Raw genomic sequence first — 13043 nt, forward strand, 5'->3', positions numbered from 1 at the left:
GGAAAAGATACTAGCTACTGTTCCAAAGAGCCCAAACTTCTTTGTCCAAATTTAGATGCAAACACTTCAAACCTGTTGTTTAAAGCATGAACAGTCTAAACAGATCCAAGCCTAAAAAAGCACAGTCTGACATTTGTGTGCTTGTACAAATGTCAATCCCATTTTTGAAGTGGACTTCTAGATTTAAACATCAGTCTCAACTAAAACAGGCACTTACTTTTCTGCTCTTCTTCCCCTGACTTTATTTAGTGCAAAGATTTCTACCACATTGGTTTCAAGATGATAGATTGATTGTTTCTGCTGTAAGTCACAAGTTTCTAATGCTATTTTCCCAAACAGCAAATTACAATTTGAGTAAGAACAGGCCTTTCCAGACATTTATGCAAAACAGGTGTTAGAGACCTGTTACTGTATTTCTACAGCATGAATTCAGCAAATTCAAGAATCCAATTTTGACATGACTAGAACCCTCATGATTTGTCTGAGAAAGATCCAAGGAGGTAGAAATTACTGGATATGATCCTTTAAGACAGACTGAAAAAGTGGAGGGATTCCATTTTCAGAAGAACTATTATCTCAAAACATCCAATCTGTTGCCCTTTTCAGCAGAGTGCATTTTAGAAAAAAACTAATTTTCCTTCAAAACTGTCAAAACACAAATTCTACTTTTTGTATTGTTTGAGAGCAAAACCAGGTATAACTCTGCCTTCAAATTGCCATTGGCAGGAAGCCATTATAAATCAGAGCCAGACTGAAAAAATAATGGTAAGCTTTAGTTGCACTTTTCTTCTTGTCAAAATAAAAATCCTCTCACAAGTCAGTACAGATTTCTGTGGTCTGAATAACTCTGAATTTTTTTCTAGACCACATTCAGTAGCAACACTTGAATTGCTAGCTTGGGCTGAAGCATGCTGGGCATCACAGCAGGTACTGCTGTACTGCAGTGCCAGCCAGCAGAGAGCCAGAGACAGATGCCTCTTCTTGTCATTATTGGAATGATTTTTCTCCTGAGCCCAGAGGCATTCATTAAATATTTTCCATTCAGATTGTCTGTCCTCTCTCACATTTGTCTCTTGTACCAGAAGAAGTCCAGTGCATTTTCACTATTCTTGCCTGAACCTGTCCTCTCCTTCAGCACTCAGTAATAAAAGACCCTATTATACCTCTGGTACAGCCAGGAATACTCTTCTTGTGTTCTCTTCTTTGCCATGTGATTAGAGAACCTTTTGAGAAACAAACCTCCCACCTAAACAGCCGAGCAAAGTGTTCTTAACACCCAAAGGGGAAATGACCCCTGAATTTTTTACCATGGCATTGAACATGCATTTGTTGCATTTATGAAATTATTGCATGCCTCAGATGTTGATGGGTTATTACCATGGTTATTAACCCTTCATTTTTTTTTTTTTGTTCTTCATTTCAGTGGTGATGTTAGGATGATCAACACCCATAGTCAATGTATAGGCAAGTCTGCTTGATCAGTTAATACAGGTTGTTTAGGAGGAACTTGCCTTGATCATATAATTTATTTTCCTCTACTGGATTTACCTTTTAAAGATTGTCGGATAATGTTCAGTGAGAGAGTAAGCAGTGTCTGTCTGTATATCTTTGTTTTCAATCACGCAGGAAGGACAGACAGCATGCAAGATCGCTTCCTCCTTAAATTGTCAGCTCAAAACTTTTTTTTTTTTTTGTGTGGCTAGCCATGCTTAAAACCCTTCCTCGAATTTTTTCTGCACAACCTCAGAGTCAGCAGACATGCTGCTCACATCTCTGAGGCATTTTTAGTCTCACCAGTGATCCATTTGTTTCCTTTTGGCTCTCCCACTGATTCATATGCTTCCTAAAATAGAGCCCACTATCTTTGTTCTGTTGTGACAAATTACAAAAGAATCAGCAACATCAGTTTTGCACCAAGTAATATGAATCAAAGCATATGCTTAGATGTACTTGGATTTCAACTGTAAGATTTCATCTAATTGTAAATTACCATTATTTTGAAACACTTCTTAGTTTTTTCAGGGTACAAAGCCACACACCATAATTCTGCATTGTTATTCTTTTCAGCCATGGATGCTTCTTACAAATACTGAGCCAAATGTTCCTCACCATAACTCAGACCATCCTGATTAAAAAAAAAGGCCAAATGCTTCTGAGAGAAGAACAAATAATGTCTATTGCAATGGAGGCTGATAAAAAAGACATGACCTTTCCTGCACCCAGGTCTCAGGCACTGCATTTGTAACAAAGTAGTCAATACTTCACAGTGTCCTTAGCTTGCACATTCCAGCCCCATTTTACCATGGGATATATTCAAATATATATGTGTATCTTTGTGTATTTCATAATTCATTTATGTAGCTCACAAACATGAACACCAGCATTTTGTGCCAGCTGAGTGTGGCTGAATGAATGAATGGTGTGGGCGATCTTGTCTGTGGGGTTGAGCATCTCACAGGAGCCAGGTGCGAGCATCATCCTTGCATACTGAATCTCTGCAGCTCAGGATCTGGTATTACATCTATTTTTTCAGATAGCATTTCAAGCTGGTCTGGAGCAATAATGAATTTATGACGTCTCAGTCTCTGCAAGATTTGTGCTAATGAAATCTTCAGGCATGGAACAGATTGTCCCTTCCACATGCCCTTCCAGTTTGGAAAAGTTAGCGTTCACAGAAAGGTTTAGCTTCCCTACATCATAATAGAACTCCCCAGATGACAGCAAAGGTTTTAGTAAAACTTGCTAGCAAGGTCATGTTGTCCAGCCATAACAGCAAGAGACCTGTAGCTCCAGATTTAGATGTTAACCTGTTGCGTGGCTTTGGGCAGACTACGTAACTCTGTCTGAGTTCCTCGTACCTAGGATGTGGTCAGGCAGCCAGGCACTCCATTGGGATGATGCAAGAGAGGTGTTTAGCACCTAAAAGCACTTAACCCTTTTGACTCTAGGCTGCCTAAGAACTTTTCAAATGGCTGTAAGTTGATGGAAAGGTTTTTGGGTAAGGTGAGGCAGAGCTGCTCCTGGGATATTCTTCCAGATGATAATTTAGCAGATGTGAAGTCCAAAACATAGAGAAAGTAAGTTAGTATGCTTCAGTGCTTAAACAAATACAACAAAACAGCACTTTCTTGGCCATGAATGACAGTATGACAGAATGTGACAACTTGAGAATGATGTCCTCCTAGCATCTGGTATTTCCCAGGGCTCAGCCCCAAAAGTTGGTGTGCTATGAACCATTCATCTCACCTGTGTCAGTGCTTCCAAGGCATGTTACCCAATGTATTTTAAAGATACAACTTTCACCCTGCTGCAGTAAAAGTGCTGAAGTATAAGAAATAGTTTTTTATTAAAAAATTTCTGGCCTTACAGTGTCTTCCAGGGTTTTTGGAAAAACACAAGTGGTTGTGACAGAGTTTGGAATGTATTATGAGAAAACAGGCAGTGTAAGAGAACAGATAAATAAAAGACTCTGAAGTTGAAAGAACCCTTTTTCTCTGTGCCTGAATTTTGGACATAATATCACTCAAATATCAGTGTTTGAGTTATTAAAATGGTGTAATGAGATGTAATGGCCAGGGCTGCAAGGACAGTAAACATAACTGCACTATTATCAGGACAAGCTGAACTTCCAATGGTGCAACAGGTCAAACAGCTATAATCATAACATCGTACCTGGAACAGTGTAAGTGGAGGGGCCACATCCAGGCTGCCCATGAACATAATGTACCTGGGCTCTGGGACTATAATTAGAGCAAAGCTGAGGGTTTATAGATCCCAGGCATGAGGCAGCATGATAAAATTTAAAAAAAATTTGAAAGTAAGATGGAAGAAATATAAGCTTAGCATTCAACTAAGCAATTTCACACCAGTTAACTACATAGTTGGATTGTTAGTGAAAAATTAAGAGGCTATTTAAGAACAGGAAATCCAATATTTTATGTCTGATCAAGACGAATCCACAGCAAAAAACAGACTGAGAAGCAAATTAGTAGGGAGCAGCCCTGAAAGAATATTCTGGATGTTGCATACTCTTTCAAAAAAAAGCAAACTTCATACTGAGAGGTACAAATATAGAGGCAGTAAAATAAATGAAGTGATTCTTCCACTTTCCTTAGTATTGGCAAAGATCAGTGAGAATTCAGCAAACCTGGCTTGGGCCACCATGCTTGGGAGAGATAAAACAGTCATCAAGCTACAGAGGAGAGTAATGTGTATGATCAGAGCTCTAGAAAAACACAAATTACATGGGAAGACTGGACAAACAGGGGTGTTTGCTCTAGTGAAGAGAAACCTAACAGAAATATGAGAACAGTCTTCAAAAATAAAGATATTGCAGATTAATAAGACATTCCATTGCTGCAGAAATAGGCTTTGGTTAGACATTAGGAAAACTTTCTAAAAATAAGGCTAGTGATGCATTAGGCAAGATCGCCTGGGGATTGTAAATCTTTTTAAGAGAGATCAGATAAAACTTAGTAATGACAGAGATAAAATTTATCTGTCTGTAAAGAGTGGGATGGTATAGATAACTTCTTGAGATACCTTTTCATCTCTATTTTCTACATCCATCCACAAGATGAGTGTTTGTTTTTTTTCAGTCTTGCTTGTTTATTCATGCTAGTCGCTTGCTTCTTCATCTTAGAAATGGAAATCCCATTATTCAGTCCCAGTCAGGCCTGAGTTCAGGTTTTTCTTGTACTCTGTAGCAACACAATGTGACTGTTCAAGGTGCAAAGACATAAAGTCAAAATTTAAAACTGTGTTAAATTAATAACTATAAGCAAACAATCATACCAGACTTATCACTGGCTTCAAATCAAAAGAGTTCATGGAAACAAGTCCTAAGTCATGAGTCTTGGGTAATTCACATGGTCCCTTTGACGCTTCAAAGAGATTGTGATGCTTGGATGAGATGTGCAATTTTACTGGGACAGGCAAGATGGAGTCAGGAACAAACCATTTGGGTCCACTCTGCAAAGCAGCTGTTCCCACTCTTTCCACATGGAAGCAGGAGATCTGCCATGGTTTCACTGTGCTGCCAGCACCATTGACAATTTTATACATATCCACATCCACTGCCAGCAACATGGAGTCCCTCCCACACAAGGAGGTGGCAGGTGGATTTCAAGTCTTCCAAGAGTGCTCCCACTGAATTACTGGGGCCTTCAGCAGGAAGACTTGAGATGAGCTCAGCATTGCAGGCCTGTTTTTGCTGCCATGGATGCTTTTGGTGGTTTTCTCGTCCAGTGCTCCTACAGCAGTGTAATCAAAGCATTGAACAGCTAAACCTTCTGCCTATATTCCGGAAGATTTGGTCAACATTTCACTATGTTTCTGTCTTAATGTAATTTTTGTTACTACTGAGAGAATTTTACTTTAGCATCAAATTATTTAAACTCCATTACAGTGATCCTTGTTGTGACATGTTAAAGCACTTACCTCCTGAGCAAGTACCTTACAAAAAGGATAATGTGCATCTATCTATTATGATTAATATTATTTTGCTAAATATGGAGGGCACTTTGGCTGCCCTCACCCTAGGTTGCTACAGCAATACACATCTGCAAGGAGTCATTCTTCTAATTGTGCCAATTAGGCTTATATAAGGGTGTTTCAGTGATCCAAATGCTGTGGAAAGCACAGTCTGAGGTCTGGCTGAGACAAACCTCATGCTCCAAATGCTAGCAAAATTATTTTAAACTTCCTTCTGGTGTAACTGTATTAGTCACAGTGAGCAAGAAGCAGTGCAGTTCCTCTCTGAGCTGGGCAGGTTTGTTTTACTCTCTGAGGGAAAGAAGCACAACAGGAGACTTCTGAAATGCACCTCTGAAACAGAAGAAAGGGAGCTTGCATTTTGTAGGCATTTTGCAAATATTATTTTGCTATCAAAGAAAGGAAATGAGAATGCAAACCCAGCATGTAAAGGGTTAATGAGATTAATGATTAATACTTCACATCTAAATGGTGCCAGATTAATGACTAATACTTTACAGATATCCATAACTTTCTGAAGAAAGCCAGCTTGTGAAATACTTAGAGGTGCCCAGGTTGGTACCAGTGAAAGTGCAGAAACTGTCTGATTGACACCATTGACTGGAGCAATGCGAAAGCTGTGGGGCCATGTGGAAACTTTGCAGGCAACAGCAGAGTCTTTCTCATGCAAGCAAACTGCTATTTTCCACACAATAAAATTAGGAAATTTGTAATAACTAGCCACTTATTTTATTAGCTTTATCCTCCAAGGGTGTTTATGCAACCCAGATCATTATGTTTGAATAAGAAACACTTTGTGAAAACCTGGACTACTTGAGATGGTTGTCATTAAAACATTAGCAAAAGACACTGATTTGTTGTTACATGACATTATAACACCACACTTGACATGTTTTGCCCATGTTGTGACTCATCATAGGGGTTTCCTTGAGACTGGCTATTGGAACACTATCCAATTGTAATAATTGCTGTCTGAAACCTCCCAAAACAAAGAAAATGGTATCTTTAAAGTGAGACAATGTCTGATTACAGGCTGTGATGGTCATAACATAACTGTCCAAACATAACAGTACAATTGTTCAAATATGTAATTATGTTAATCCAAAAGAAATTTGAAAGTTTCAAAAATCAAGACGCTGACTCTTTCTGATCCTCATCTTGTGCTGCAATGGACTTACTGGTCAGGATGGAATATTACTTATTGCGTAGAATATGGAGATACAATCTTTGCATACAATGTTTTCAGATTTTACAGTCACATAATCATAGATCAGCTTGGGTTGGAATGGACCTTAAACATTATCTAGTTCCACCCCCCTGCGATGGGCAGGAACAACTTTCTGTAGGAAATATAATAACATCAGCGTGAATAAAAGTTTATTCCCTCTTTGTCTTTCATGCAGTTTCTGGAGGCAACAAAGTAACTCACAAATGCATATTTGTATAAAATGGACCTTGAAATGTCTTTATGTTAAAAGGTGATAGTAACTTATAAAGGGTAAAAGAGGACGAAAGGACCCCTTACACTCATAGATGCCAAATCCCAATGCTACCTACATTTAAGAACTTCCTAACTCTAGACTAAAGTATGAATCACCACGTTGGAGCAATTTATTTTACCCTTGCAACAGGCTGCCTAGTGCTGCAGCCTTTGGTCAGGAATTAGATTGTGGAGCTGAATGTGAAATGACACCACCAAAATGCACCGGGCTTCCCTTTGTCAAAGAGGGGGTGGGGAGGAGGTAACATGGTGTAAGAAAGCAACCAGAGAGGTTCCCCAGCTTAGCATTTCCAGAGCCACACTGACCTACATTGACCTGCCTCCCAGATCCAAAACTTTGCCATGCTGGTACTGAAAGGATGGTTTTCAGTCGTCAATCTTCCAACTTAAAGCTCCTTTCTCCTTAAGATTCTCAATAATTGTTCTGCTTCAGCAACCAGAGAATCACCATAAATCACCCTTTTACAGTACTCTTTCCCCTTCTGTGCTCTCTCAGGGTGTTTAGTCATTGATCTTGTCTGCCCTGCAACTCTTTTCACTACTTCAGCTGCATTTAATTAGCATAAACATTTATAATGCTCAGAACCAGAGTGTTTGTGGTTTTGAAAGGAGTTGATTTCTAAAAGGTGTTTTAGAAATGCTTTGAGATTCCACATCGCCAGAAAAATGTGGGGAAGTGAAAAGCAGGGCAGTAGCTAGGCATCTCATTCTTTCCAGCAAATGCTGTACTCTGCTAGTTATTATGGTTGGCTGATAAGGAACACTTTTGAGGGTGATTGTTTCTACTTACCACTGCAAATTTCAGTATCAAAATTCCCATGTATGCTTGTGCCCTGAAGCCCTCTGCAGAAGATCCTCCTGGCTTCTGCCCAAGTGTGTCCCCTCTCTTAGGCCCCCTGGGTCTCACAAATTACTTTGTCCAAGCAGAGCTGGGAGGGATTCTCTTTGAGGAGTAAGAACACCATCTGTAAGAATGCTCGTGTGGATGGTTGAAAGAGTAGGATTCCACTGTGAGGTGGAGCAGAATAACGTGACAGGGTGGAAGCATTCTGTGTGACCTCTGAGGAACCAGGCTGAGTTTCAGAAGGGGACATAGTTACCTGAGATACAGACTAGGCAGAAAGCAGTTTGACTGGATGGTCAGACCCAGGTTGTTGATCTAAGGAGCTGGAAGTGCCCAAATTTTGTCAGAAAAAATACTTAAGACACCCAAGCTCCTGCTTCTGCATGTGGCATTATCTCAGTACAGTTGGCTGCCACAGGACCTCTGGCACATCAGCATCCCTTACACACCTCAGGAACCAACCCCAGGAAACTTCATATTCCCTCGGCAACCATTTTAAAATGAATACAAATAGAACAAATTATGCACAGTCTCAAGAGCCTAGGCAGGTGTCCCTACATTTTATTCTGCAGTACTGTCCCTACAATTGTTCCTTATTGGCTGCATGGTATAAAATTATCAGATCATTTAACAGTATTTTAGTTGGGTTGGCAACCCTGCACCCTCGCACAATGGGTTTCAAAAAGAAACTTTTTTCAAAAAGAAGCTTGCAGGATTTGGGGCAGTCTCCTGCTAAGAAGCTGACTCTACAGCCTCTTCTCACTGGAATTGCTGACACCCACCATGAGGGTCCAGGATGTAGGAAGAAGAGAGAAGGAGAGGTTAGTTTCATATCATAAGCAGGGAAGGAGACTGCCACTGGGACACAGAGAGCAAATGACAAGATGCAATGAATCTGTCTGTGCCCTGGTAGCTCTACAAGTTTTGAACATGTTGCTGCCAGTCATTGGTTACAGGTGAGCTTCCCAAAGCCTTGTCTCATGCCTGGCAACTGGCACACTGCCTGGTCTGCAACATCCTAGGAGTGTCTGTTCTGCACAGAAGGTTTTCTCTGAGCCCTTTTACAAGCTGTTACAAGGGCCTTGGAGGCAGCAAGGGTGCATGGGTTGCTGTAGCGCTGCCAGCAAACCTGTAATGTTTTGCCCAGCTGCCTGGCAGCACACCCAACCCTGCAAGAATTTGGAGCCTGGTTAAAGTTCTTGGACAGGTCAGGGGTTAGGCTGAACTGACCATAATAAAAAGGGATCCCCTCAGGCCACTATTTTTTTAAATAGCAGAAGACATCCAAAGTTTCTGGCTTGTGTTTGGTGGAATGTATCCAAATGCCAAAACATGCAGTCATCTTGGACTCTGCCAGGGTAACCAGTTTATGAATTATCCTTGCTGCCTGACAATGCTCGGGCAGATCAGGTGAGGGATCGTTCATAGCTCTTGCAGACACAGACCCCATATGACAAACAGCCAAAGGAATGTGGGTCCTAATTCTGTCTCTTCTTTTGGTAAAATGGCATTAGGTGAATTCTCTTGCAGGTCACTCCTGATGCCAAGTTCTACCCTTTACCTCATTCTAACATGCCCCAGCATGCCTGCACAGGGAGCACAAGGCAGAGGAAGAACAGTAGAAGAGGGAGCTGTCTGTATCCAACCACAGCAAATGCTGCTGATCTCATGTCTTCTGTCTCAGTTAGCAAAGCTGGACACAGATCTGGGGATCTTTCCCAAATGGGACAGCCCTCATACCACCCTGTATCCCCATTAATATGCAGTGGTGATGTGCCCTGTGCACTGAAAAGGCCCTTAGATGTGAACACTAAAGATGCAAGTCAGTTAAGATGACCTAGCCCAGGACCACGAAGTGTAGGCCTCTCTCAGAGGTGACCACTGCAGATAGTACATGTATTGCCACAGGAACTCAGTGACAGGACTTCAGAAGCCCAGCTGCCAACTCTGTGCTTTACTTACTCAACAATGGTCCCTCCCGTATGCTCCTAAAATAGAAAACACAGGGAAGTGGGGAGACCTCAGTAGAACATGATAAGGTTCTGGAACAAGTTGCTCTCTCTACTGTTGTTGCCTCTTGCCCAAATGCCTAAGGCCTCTCTCACCATACTGTATCTGCTATCACTTCCTTCCAGGCTTGTCAGGGACAAGTCCTAGTGATGCAGTTTCTCATTACTCATCTTCCCTCCTTCTGTATGCTAGTCTGGTTTGTAGGGGTCCAAGCAAAAAGATGTAAACAAAAGCAGCGTACACAACAAATACACCTACCTTCAACACAGCAGACACAACATTTAGGTCAATTTAGGTTTTAATGAAGAAACACTCACTTGGTGAATTCCACTGAAATAATTGTTGTATTTCATCTTGACTTCATCTGCTTGCTCCAAACAAGTTTGCACACCCTCAGCTTCCTCTCTTTCTCATCTCCCTCCCAACAGCTTCACAAGAATTTCAAAGAAAAGGTTGGCAACTTGTTGAAAGAACACAAAGACCCTGTCCTTGCTAGGCAGAGAGAAAGTGCTGGTACCTGTCTGTCAAGAACTTGTGGCTTTTCAGTTTGCATATTTCTTGCTAACACTGTTTATCCAGGTAGCACAGATGGCGCATATCATTTGGAAAGCTTACCTCTAAGCTTTTTACAAGAAGGATGATAACAGGTGCAAGATAAGGGATACAGACAAAACCAGGATTTCATTATAAATACATTTGCATCCAAAACAGCAGTAGAAGGACTTGGCTTTATCTTTAAAGCACACACTTTGTGAATTCCATTCAAATATTCACTGTATTTGCATTTGATACTGTGCACACATTTGTAACTGTGTCATACCAGACAACCACATGGAACCAAACTGTGTCTGTGTGGCTTTACACTCCTGTGCAAGGGTGGCCAAGTAAGTAATCTCTTCTCATGGCAGTATGGAAGATTTACGATGGGTGCTGAAAAACTATGGACAAAATTCCGAGGAGAGTACATTGTCCCCCAGAGAGCAGGATTTTTGAAGGAACTTGCTAAGATTGATAGCAAAGGCTTCTTAAGTCTGAAGGTCTTATTTTGATCCCAAAGTTGAAGCTGGGCCGTTACGATGCACTGAACACTTGAAAACTTGGCCCCAACTTCCGCACCTGCGTGTTTGTGTTCAAAGAATGTGGCACAGCTGTGGAGAAGTTTCTGATCAGAAACAGTCAGTAACCTCCAGCAGGGAGAGGGACTAAGTTGATCAGCTGAAGCTATTCCTTATTCTGAACTACTCTCTGTAGAAGTCGTATTTTAATCTGCTGTCTGAAAAGAGATGAGAGTAACCTAACAAAAGATAGGTATCAAAAAGTTGCATGAACTGTTTCGCTCACAAGTCTGCATGAAGTCTGAATCAGAAGTAATGAGAAGTTAGCAATATCTGGCCTTTACTTGATGGTGTATGTAAAGCATGTTGATAGATCCATCCGTTTGGGAGTATACCTGAATCCCTGGTAAAACCCCAGGAGGCTTGGGATATCAGATGAGCAGCCATTCCTATTGAGTGCAGTGGTGTATGCCCATGGTTGGCAAAGGTGCCAGTGGATAAGGAAAAAATTGCTGCTTCCTTCCCCTCTGCAGGACAGTTGCTCCAGCCCAGTCCCGCAGCACAAAGCCAAGGAAGTTTGCAGTGGTTCTCTCTCTGTAAATCACTGAGACCTTTGTCTCCCATGGCTTTTAGCACACCGCCTTGTACAACCTCATTTGTGCTTGAAACTGGGAAGTGAAAGAGCACAATAATAACAATAAATAAACAAAGGCTTACCAGCAATTTATCTACTGAGAAACATACAAAAAATAAAAAATGCAGCAGCAAACAAAGATAGAACCCCTTCACTACAATGTCCTTTGGGAAAGCTTTTTATCAACTTCATAATTAAAGACTGAGATGTTTAAAGCATGAAAAAATGGGAAAAATGTAATTTGAAGCAGCCCAGTATTTATTAGCGCACACACTAATGTATTATTGTTTGGCCAGGACTAAAATGAGTGCCATTAAACTAATTTTCTCAGTGTTCTCCTTAAACAAAGATTTTTACTTTGGTAGTTCAGGTAAAAATAACTGCATACGCCTGTTTACTGTGGTATGGAACTCAACAGGAAACACTATTGTTAGTACACATGGATTTTTCCTTAATTCTGATATTGGAATTAATCCAGGATTATTCAAAAAAGGAAAATGAGAGAGAGGGAGGCCTTGGCCATGTGAGTGTAGAGAACAGACCTGCCAGATCCCTGTTTGTACTTCTGCTCTTGTTGCTGGAGATCACTAGAGATTCTAGTGATTGTCCCTCATACCCCAGTTAACACCCCAGCTTCCAGTCACTGGATATTCTGCGAGAGATCTCTCTCTTCCCTGCTCTGTTCTCCTCTACATGAAGACTTTTGTGTCTACAAGAGTATATGTAGACTTCCTAAACTTCAGCCTCAGTTTCACCAATGGGATGGCTCTTTTTCTCACTTCTTTCTCGACAAATTACATTTGGATGTGCTTATATGAAGGGTGGGCTATAATTGACCAGTATTTCCTTGACACAGAACTTGGGTTTTTTCCAGAAATGCCAGGTTAGAGTAATAACTGAACTGTCTCTGCCTAAACCAGCCATTGCTGTCACTAGCACTGTTGCCCAAAGATTTCAGAGTTTTGTCTGAGGAGTCAGGGGAACAAAATATTCAGTAAGAAATACACATCAAAGAGGTGTCACCTTTCAGCTTCTGAGAGAAATATTGAAAAAGGTGATGGAACATGCTTTTTAACACAGTGAGATAAGGAAAAATAAGTTTGTGGCTGACTCTTACAAAGCTTCAGTTTTCACATACAGTGTTAAAAACTTGTGAAAACATTAAACCATTACTCCCACTGAGCTGGAGGCACAAAAAGCTAACTTTCTAGAATCTATACAGTCTCGATAGAGTTTTCAATAATTACACATGACACTTGGAATATTTGTTTAAAGAAAAATTAAGTGCTTTAATAAGAACAGTAAAGGTACAGAACAATAAGAAACAAATGTCAGCACACTGAGAACAAGGTCAGGATTAATATTTTATATAAACAATCCGTTTATTCTTTTCTTACTATGAGTTTAAATCAGTTTACCACACTTTTTGTTCAGTGACTTAAAGAAATGTTAGTATTTTATAAGATTTATTTATAATACCCTTGAGGTTTAGAGTATGTTTATGTA

The sequence above is a fragment of the Cinclus cinclus genome, chromosome 1 (assembly GCF_963662255.1).
Source record: "Cinclus cinclus chromosome 1, bCinCin1.1, whole genome shotgun sequence".
Lineage (NCBI taxonomy): Eukaryota > Metazoa > Chordata > Aves > Passeriformes > Cinclidae > Cinclus > Cinclus cinclus.